The following is a 10,669-nucleotide window of genomic DNA, read 5'->3' on the forward strand; positions in this document are numbered from 1 at the left end:
ATTATTATTATTTTTAACCTTAATTATTATTTTTTAATTTGAATTATTTTAATTTATCATTTTCAAACTTAAAATCAGCAAGCTTTTATTTTGGCGGGTTGCCGGCACGTAAGTCTATGTGCTTCTGGGTTTAGTCTAAAGAGCATCAGTGAATGAATTGTCACAGTTCTGCATTGTGCTTTTGTTTATGTTAGCTGAAGCCTAGATTTATGCTTTCAGTTTGAATAGAAATCTTATACAGTACAGTTTGTCGATCTAAAATGGTAATTGTGCATTAACAGCTGCCAACCATGTAGGTCCACAAACACGCGCTCTGAACTAATTTACAGCACATTTCTTATTTTGGTCACAAAAAGCTAATATTCTAATATTAGTTTGCTTTATTTATTTTTCTTTTCTGTCTGTTTTCTTTTTATTATATAATAATAAAAAAAGTATTATTCTAGCACTTGTGTATCATTGTTCTTTTGTTGATTTTGATTGCTTCAGTTGTCTTCATTTGTAAGTCGCTTTGGATAAAAGCGTCTGCTAAAGGACTAAATGTAATATAAATGTAAGGTTTTGGAAGTTTTTTTTTTATTTGGTTAATTTTTTTAATTATTGCACTGTATGGTGTTAACACATGATGAATTACTCACACATGAACATAACGTGTCTGATTCATTGTGTTTTCTCTTTCTGTCGTTCAGTCTGAGTTATTGCAGTATTACAGAGAAACAGTGTCTAGTATCAACTTCAGCTCTGAAATCAAACCCATCACACCTGAGAGAACTGAACCTGAGCTGGAATAAACTAGGAGACTCTGGAGTGAAAAACCTCAGTGATCTACTGATGAACACACAATTCAAGCTGGAGAAACTACAGTTAGTATCATTACACTCTACAGCAGTTACACTGAGATTAAAGATTACTGTTTACTTTCAGAAAGTCACCATGAAGTTAAAGTTGACAGTTATTATTTTTATGGAATATTGCAGTGCTGAAATGATTTATCCGAGCACATAATGTATTTCTAATCCTGATCTTTCATCTAAATAACTTTCCTTCTCCTCACAACTGTCATGAATCCTGTCCGCGGTCTTCCGTCCGCTCTCCACCAGAGGTCCCCCTCCTATTATACTGACTCACACTACACAGACTGTTATGTGTCACCCCGGACTACATTTCCCATGATCCACTGCACTGATTAACCATAATTAAAGGCGATTCATCTGTGATTATGAATGTGATATTTCATCGCTTAACAGTTAACTACGGTTCTGTGTATTAAATGCTGCTCCATCTGAAATCTATCACTTTAAATAATAATGTAAGTATTGTTAGAAACCCAGAAGTGAAGACCAGGAGACTCTTGGGTAATCTTCAGCAGAATTCTTTGAGAACGCTCTGCGTGGCGCTGTAGTCATCAAAGTCTAACTAGTCATTAATACATTGTAGTTTATATACATTTCTAGGAGGAGGGATACATGGAGGTGGAGACCATTTAAACAAAGCATGCAAATGGAATCAGGAAATGCCAAACATCAACATAACAGTGTCATATAAATACAGAGGTGCCTGATAGTATCACCCATACCTTCACATTATCACACAGCACAGCTGTGCCTTGAGTTTAGCAGGCACCTTTATCTTGGGACCTTGCCCTATAGTCAGGAAGTGCATGAAGACAAAAGGTTAATGTCTCAGAAACTTGATTTTCCTGATTTGATCTTCTTGGATATGTCAGCTTTATTACCTCAAAATGTCTACTATTATATTGGAACCTAGATTTAACATTTTATACATTTGTAATCCCACAGTATTATTATTATTGCCTCTCAGTGCTTTGATCCAAATGCCTGCTTTCCTTTTTTACATCTCACACACATACACACACATTTTCTGATGAGTCCACACTGTTTGTGACTTCTCAAAATAAGTCCAAACTAACCACATTTCGCGGGGGTTCCTTGGTAAAAATAGGGTTCCGGGGCTAAAATACACGTCACTGGGGTCGTTTCAACCCGCCGCAACAGTGATAAAGTTTAATTCAATATCCCTGAGAAAACTGCAGACTTGGCAACACTGTGAAGATAGTAATGTCTACAACAGACTCAAGTGCTGTCTCCTGCTGCACTAATAGTAGTAAGACTTTCCTCTGTGGATACATTTCCTGTCAAGTGCAATTCTAGCTTTTACGCCCAATTTATGCCCCTGCATGTGATTTATTGTGCAGCCCTATATTCAGAGGAGCACATCAGTTTTTTAGCCTGGTTCTCTAATGAAAACCTGGTGACCCATCAAATATAACAATAAAACATAAATGAATAATAGTAATGATGATATTGCATTATATTTATTTATTTTTATATAAAATAAACTAAAAAATAAAGTGTGATAATTAATTCTGTTTTATTTTAAAATAAAAATAGAGTATTAAATACAAATACAATTATTTTATAGTAAACTTAAAAATAAAGTGCTATTATTATTATTTTAACCTTAATTATTATTTTTAATTTGAATTATTTTAATTTATCATTTTCAAACTTAAAATCAGCAAGCTTTTATTTTGGCGGGTTGCCGGCACGTAAGTCTATGTGCTTCTGGGTTTAGTCTAAAGAGCGTCAGTGAATGAAATGTCACTGTTCTGCATTGTGCTTTTGTTTATGTTAGCTGAAGCCTAGATTTATGCTTTCAGTTTGAATAGAAATCTTATACAGTACAGATTGTCGATCTAAAATGGTAATTGTGCATGAACAGCTGTCAACCATGTCGGTCCACAAACATGCGCTCTGAACTAATTTACAGCGCATTTCTTATTTTGGTCACAAAAAAGCTAAAAAGGCATCAAATATTAGTTTGTTTTATTTTTTTCTTTTCTATCTGTTTTCTTTTTATTATATAATAATAATAATAATAATAATAATAATAATAAAAAGTATTGTTCTAGCACTTGTGTATCATTGCTCTTTTGTTGATTTTGATTGCTTCAGTTGTCTTCATTTGTAAGTCGCTTTGGATAAAAGCGTCTGCTAAAGGACTAAATGTAATATAAATGTAAGGTTTTGGCAATTTTTTATTTGTATTTTTTATTATTATTATTATTATTATTATTATTACACTGTATGGTGTTAACACATGATGAATTACTCACACATGAACATAACGTGTCTGATTCATTGTGTTTTCTCTTTCTGTCTTCAGTCTGTGTGTATGCAGTATTACAGAGAAACAGTGTCTCATCCCTGACTTCAGCTCTGAAATCAAACCCATCACACCTGAGAGAACTGAACCTGAGCTGTAATAAACTACTAGGAGACTCTGGAGTGAAAAAACCCTCAGTGATTTACTGATGAAACACAAATTCAAGCTGGAGAAACTAGAGTTAGTATCATTATACTCTCCCATCTGAGGGATGCCCCCTTAAAAGTTTGTTTACTTTCAGGTGGAACTCACACACACACACCGTGAACACACACACAATGTGAACAAACACACACACACACTCTCTCTCTCTCTCTCTCTCTCTCTCACTCTCACACACACACCGTGAACACACACACTCTCTCTCTCACACACACACACACACACCGTGAACACACACACAACGTGAACAAACACACACACACTCTCTCTCTCTCTCTCACACACACACACACACACCACACACGCACTCTCTCTCACACACACACGCACACACACACACATGAACACACACACGGCCCCCAGGGAACAGTTGGGGTTCAGTTCTTGCTCGAGGGTCTCATCTCAGTTGTGGTATTGAAGGTAGAAGAGAGCGCTGGATATGGAATACTCTCTCCACCTACAATCCCTGCTGGACCTGAGACTCGAACCCACCACCTTCAGGTTACAAGCCCGACTCTCTCACCAATAGGCCACAACTGCCCCAATAAAACAAAAACAGAAGAAAAAGATTAACAAAGTAGATTAAGATATAGGATCAAACTATAGAACTACTTAAAATCATATTAAAAAGTTACCATGAAATTAAGTTGACAGTTTATTTTATTTTTTATGGAATACTGCAGTGCTGAAATGATTAATCTGTGCACATAATGTATTTCTAATTGATGTGTCCTCCTGATCTTTTATCTGAATAACTTTCCTTCTCGTCTGATGATGGAGCAGGAAAATCTGTCAATCACCGGAGATCACAGCAATAACAAATCACAGCAATCCAGTTCATTAATGGACCAAATTAAATCCTGACATACTTTCTTTTTTTCACATTCCCTCAGACTTACAGTGCAGTAAAGAATGACAATTGCAAAAAAAAAAGTTTATTGATGATAAAACAAAATAAAATGTCTTCAGGTAAATTGTAATTCAGAAACAGAATTTTCTTGATTTCTCAGATTTAAACTCCGTTTTCACATTTAATGTTATTTTTAAGTAGTTCTGTAGTTGATCCTATATCTTAATCTACTTTGTTCATCTTTTTTCTTCTGCTTTTATTTATGGTCATATAATAAGGTTTTTGGCAATGTTTTAATTATTGCACTGTATGGTGTTAACACATGATGAATTACTCACACATGAACATAACGTGTATTCTCTTTCTGTCTTCAGTCTGTGGGGATGCAGTATTACAGAGAAACAGTGTCTCATCCTGACTTCAGCTCTGAAATCAAACCCGTCACACCTGAGAGAACTGAACCTGAGCGAGAATCAAATAAAAAACACAGGAGTGAATCACTTATGTGACGTACTGAAGGATTCACGCTGTAAACTGGAGAGATTGAGGTCAGTAACATTCACATACAAGAATCAAAATGATGAAAATCACTTTGTTTAACTCTTATGTGCTGTTCAAGGTCTTTTGAGACCCCAAATGATGTTTGCTGAAATAATAATAATAAAAAAAGTTCCTTTATCTAAATGTCATGAGACTTTGTACGGTTGTCAACACTTGGTAGCTCTACAAATAGAAAATTAAATTGGATTGATATCTGGTTGTGTGTTAGTGTAAAAAAAGTCACTCTCTGGAGACCCACATTGAAATGAATGAGGAAATGATTAAATCAGTACTTTTTCTTATTAATTTATCAAATAAAATCAATAAATCCACACAATTCAGAACACAAAATACACGAAAATGAAGTGGCAACCCTTCCACACGTTCACAACCATTAATGGGAGACTATAAAAATGTTGATTTGTCAAAAATGTCAGTCACGTACCCCCCCCGACCCCCATAAATCCTTAAACTACAAAAATGTGAAACATAATTTGTCAAAAATGTCTGAAGAGGTGACACCCAGCACTTTTAATTTATTTTTATAAATATAAAAAAAAATCATAAATCCTTAAACTACAAAAATGTGGAGAAAAAAACATTGATAAAATGAGTAAAATTACATTTGTTAAAAAAACATTTTGTTTTAACATTTCATTACAAAACTACCTTTTGTTCTCTGTGTTCTCTGGAGACCCCAAACAGCACGAGTGTCCTCCCCAAACGAACAGCACATAAGAGTTAAACAACACACTTTATACTCAATATCTCATGATGAATGTGTTCACATTATATTTGTGAAAGATTCTTCTTACATCTTAATGATTTGTTTGTAAGATGATCTCTCTTCCTCTGTTTGTCTCTTTCTAGTCTTATTTACTGTGGCATTACAGATGTTTCTTCTTTAACTCCGTCTTTGACAAACACAAAAGCTCTGGAGTTTCTAAAAGAGCTTGATCTGAGATTCAATAAGATTGGAGACTCAAAGCAGAAGCTCATTGATGTGCTACGAGACTCAAACTGTAAACTGAGGTGAGTAAACTTCACTTTGTGATATTAAAGAGATTAATTTACCTCTGATATGTGAACAAATATATACTTTCAAATATTTGTGAAAAGAGTTTATCAAATGATCATCAAGCTTTATTTCAAAGGGTTTGTGTCAGAATGAAATGTAAAGTTGATAAAAATGTTGAACACAAAGGAGGAAAGAGAAGAAAAGCACACTGTCACAGCTTTATATACAGCAACAGCTGCTTTATTAATGACATCAGTAATAGTGAATCATTACAGTTTGAAATAGATGTGTTCAGATTGTAGGAAAACGCTGGTAAAATCAGAGCAGATTCAGCTTCAGCTCACAGTCGTCCAGCATCACATGATCAATGTCTCTGTCTCTTGTGTGGTTTTTACTTTGACAAGCAACACGTCACACATTACTTTACACTTACTTTCTGTAAGAGATAATGTACCTCCAGCGCGCTTGTTATCACAGAATAAACCGACAGGGTGACGTGATCAGGACTTGTGTCCCTCCTGAAGAGACTTATTCTGTGATAACATCCGGCTGCATGTGCATTATCACACTTATTATATGCTTTCTTGACACAGAAGTGAAGAATTAGACACAAATTTAGATTCAGCTAAACGCTTCTCGTCAGTTAGCAACCAACTTTAACAAACAACAAGACACACTTTGAACAATGTCTCCTCAAGTCTACTATTAACAGGAATCTCCTGCAGTTTTTTGGTTTGAGGGTAAATACAGTCAGTAACTGAGGCACAAGCTAATAGCAGTTGTGTTTGAATGAAACCGAGTGAGAGCACGGTGCGCTTGTGTGATACGAGAGAAAGTCAAAAAAAAACGCCCGACTCAAATACCGTATGACTGTGTGTTTTTCTGCTGCTGCTAATGGACAACACACCTAATGAATAACACACCTCAGAATGTCACGACTGACCAATCAGAATCCAGTATTCCAGCGAGCTGTGCAATCATTTCACTTATTTATGAAGACCAATACAAACATGTTTAAACTAGAGGACAAACAGCTTTAACTAGTGCAACATTTAACTGAAAGATTTGTGTTTTAAGACAAAATCACATTTGTGTTTGTTCCTTGTCATTTATTATATTTGGTGTACACTCGTTAGTATGTGTTTCTCTTTATATTGACTCAATAGAGACACAAACAGAATGGAATTCATGTTCTAAATGTATTATATTTAAACACAAAATACTGTTATATTCAAAATCAGGTATAGTCAGTTATTAGTCTGATTATGGGATTTTAATGCAGTTTTACTTAAAAAGTGACTGAAGTATAGAAACTAATTTGTAACTGAACTCTGATTATCTTCTCTTCTGTTTGACCTTACAGTGTAGATAGAGATCCATCACCAAAAGTCCCTGATAGAGATCCATCACCAAAAGTCCCTGAATAGAGATCCATCACCAAAAGTCCCTGATAGAGATCCATCACCAAGAGAGTCCCTGATAGAGATCCCATCACCAAAAGTCCCTGATACAGATCCATCACCAACAGTCCCTGATATTCAGATCTGCAATCACAACAGTGCCCTGATAGAGATCACATCACCAAGAGTCCCTGATACAGATCAATCACCAACCTCCCTGATAGCAGATCCATCACCAACAGTCCCTGATACAAACCATCCATCACCAAACAGTCCTGATAGAGATCCATCACCAAGAGTCCCTGATAAGATCCATCACCAACAGTCACTGATACAGATCCATCACCAACAGTCCACAGATAGAGATCAATCAAAAGCTTATAAATGCTGTATATCATAATGTGAAGTGTTCTTGAGAGGAGCAGTAAAACATCAGCTGAAGATCCACAGAAGAGCTTCACTACTGTGTCTATGAGGAGAAATAAATGTGTGATAAATGTGTAAATGTGATCCATACAGGTGAAGAGACTCAGACTTTACAATGAAATAATGCAGCATGTGTGTTAGAAACATGATATTGAATGATAATGTTGCTTTAGTATTCAAGCAGATGATCATTGTGTTTAATGTAAAGCTGGAACAGAGGAGGAAGAAGCTCAGATGAATCTGTCTGGCTCTTCAGTTTTAATAATATTTGTATCAAACTCATTCATAATCATTCAGATGTTTAAATGTGATTGTCAAGTGCAGCACTTAAATGTATCAAAAAGATATAAAGCAAAATCTACATTGTCTAAATCTTCTGTGTGAAATTTCCATGTTACTTAAAAACATTTCCATGATCTCTCTTACATTTTCTACACATTGTTATTCTATTTAATTCTATATTAAGTTAGCTATCTGTCTGTCTGTTACTAACAATCACAAATCCTCTCATTACAACAAACAAAGCAGAAACACAGAGTAAATAAAAGCTGGATTGTGCAGTTTTGGACAGATGAATTGATTAAAACGGGAGTTTTCACACACAGTGAGTTTGTGCTGAACTGACTGACAGCTTCAGTGGTTTAGAAATGCTGTGTCTTTTACTCGCGGTTGTGTCATTTTACTCATTATTTGAAGAAAAGTTGGTTTTTATGAGACTTTGTGACATTCCTACATAAGTACAAAAAATGACAGAAATGTATTTTTAAATGTTATAATGGTGATTGCTGGTCAGTATTCTGATGGCTATGATAATAATTTAATGTCTCTTTAGATTTTAAAATAAAAGTTTTTGTTTGTCATCAAGTGTTTGTTTTCCTTCATTTTTACTTTATTTTTACTAATGAGGACAGTCTTTTGAAGAATGAACAGAAAATATTTTGGTCATAATATTAAAATAAGATTTAAATTGGATAATATTCAGATTTGAAGCATTGAAGTGTGGTGTGAAGTATTTGAATGTGGAGGGAGTATTTAGAGACAATCCCAGCCCTGAGCATAGAGTGTAGCTCCACTGAAAATCATTCCTTGAATTCGTGGAGTTTTTTTCTTTCTAGGTATTTAGACCAAGACTTCAGTCTCTCCGCTGCTTACTGCCTCGTTACTCAGGGTCCTTTTTATAGAAATATGAGTTTCTTTCAAGCTATCACCATTTTTGAAAAAAAATAAAATAAAAAATAACAATTTTGGTCTGAATCTTAATATGATTAAATGTGAGAGATTAGCACTTACGAAATTGAAGGAATCTGTTGAGGGAGGAGGACACCACACCGTGGGAGGAAACCTTTGTAAAGATCATATTGTGCTTCTCTTCATTTTCATGTCGTTCTCAACAGTACAAACAGCACTTTTAAAATAAATTGATTAAAACAGTTTATTAAAAATAATAGTTCTGTGTGTAATATTTTCTCTAATCATTTATTTAAAGAGCTTGGTGTTGTCTGTTTTCTTTTTCTTAATTTTAATGTTAACAAAATCCTCTTAAATGATCTGATGTTCACAGGAAAACATTTAACGTGGCGTTTTTATTTTTTTTTACTTTTCTCCTCACTCCTTTTATATTTGGAATAAAATATCACACAAAAAATAAATAAATACTTTTTTTTAGACATTGGTTTGGGATGGTCAGCTGTTGAATAATGGTTTTGAGTATTAATGAGCTTTACTCTCAGGTTGGCAACTGATCCTCCTTTGCTTCTTCTTTAAAAGGGGTCATATGATGCTGCTAAAAACAACATTATTTTCCACATACTGTACATTATTGTTTCTCCTCTATGCCCTGCCTTCTGAAACGTGTTGATTTTTACAAAGCTCATCGGTCTGAAAAGTGAGGTGTGCTGTGATTGGCCAGCTATCCAGTGCATTGTGATTGGCCGAATGACTCAAGCATGTGTGACGGAAATGTTACGCCTCTTAACATATTGTGATGCCCTGTCCGGCAGGAGCGACGAGACGTAAACATAGAAACCATTATAAATGTGATATAAACATGATTTCTAGTCGTGTCTTCTTTTGGAAGGCCAAACAAAGTAGTTTCGATTTCTTAGTGAAAAAACGTCGTCCATCAACACCGCGGCCTTGAGGTGAGCAGAGGCAGGCGTCTTGAGAACAGTGCGGCAGGCGGATTCTACAAAGGAGCGCGTACCTTGGTCTTGCAGCAACCACATGTGACGACCCCGGGCTGGACTCCGCTTCGTCCATGGTGAAAGCCGATCTGGCGATCCCAGTGAAAAGTTGAGGTATTTCCTCAGCGACCAGCACGGATCAGCCCCAGGCATGACGGGAGCGGATATCATCCTCTTTTGGAAGGCCAAAACAAAGTAGTTTCGATTTCACAGTTGAAAACACACAACGTCAATACGACTCGGTGGTGGCAACAACAATACATCTACAACGAGAATAAAAGGTACACCTTCTTTCTTTGCGTGAACATCTGGGCCCGCGTTATGCAAATCTTCCCACATAGTAACGTGGAGATGTGGGGGCATGTTAGAATGAGTCGTCTCTTGGATTTGAGACTTTAGTCTTTGCAACTTCACAAAGAATATCTCTTGGATTTGAGACTTTAGTCTTTGCAACTTCACAGATCCTCTTTATTCACCAAGAGCTTGTAACACTCCAAAGAGAAAGGAAATTTGAAAATCGTATCATATGTCCACTTAATGGGTACCAGAACCCTGTCTGCTTTGGGTACTGGAGCACCCGCGACTGGCAGATCAATGAGCTACTTCTTTTCTCTCCATTACAGTAGGAAGTTAAATTAAAAGAAATGTGGAGGATGTTAATTGTTACAAGATGATTGACAGGTCAGTTTACAGAGACAGGTGCGGTGTAAACGGTGCGACAGAGCGCTCCTTTAAAGACGCAATTGTGTGATGTGATAGTATGTCCCACAGCTTTCATACTCTTCTACTACCACACTCAAAAGTGTGTACTTTCTTCACCCAAAAGAGAACATACTTTAAGGGCGTAGTATAAGTAGGCACACTGAGACGCAGAGAAGCAGTCGATCAGGAAATTCTCAAACCA

The 10,669-nt window shown here is 35.9% G+C and overlaps 2 long non-coding RNA genes across 2 annotated transcripts; both read left to right on the plus strand.

Annotated features, from left to right (window-relative positions):
- The first annotated feature begins 807 nt into the window (after positions 1-807).
- LOC122137277 lies at positions 808-4,280 on the plus strand. The gene is made up of 2 exons (XR_006154734.1): positions 808-863; positions 4,132-4,280. It is a non-coding gene; the product is annotated as an uncharacterized LOC122137277 (long non-coding RNA).
- A 408-nt stretch (positions 4,281-4,688) lies between these two features.
- Positions 4,689-7,180, plus strand: LOC109056992. Its single transcript, XR_006154735.1, has 3 exons — positions 4,689-4,746; positions 5,609-5,770; positions 7,120-7,180. It is a non-coding gene; the product is annotated as an uncharacterized LOC109056992 (long non-coding RNA).
- The last annotated feature ends 3,489 nt before the right edge of the window (positions 7,181-10,669 follow it).

Source organism: Cyprinus carpio, chromosome B4 (assembly GCF_018340385.1).
Source record: "Cyprinus carpio isolate SPL01 chromosome B4, ASM1834038v1, whole genome shotgun sequence".
Taxonomy (NCBI): domain Eukaryota; kingdom Metazoa; phylum Chordata; class Actinopteri; order Cypriniformes; family Cyprinidae; genus Cyprinus; species Cyprinus carpio.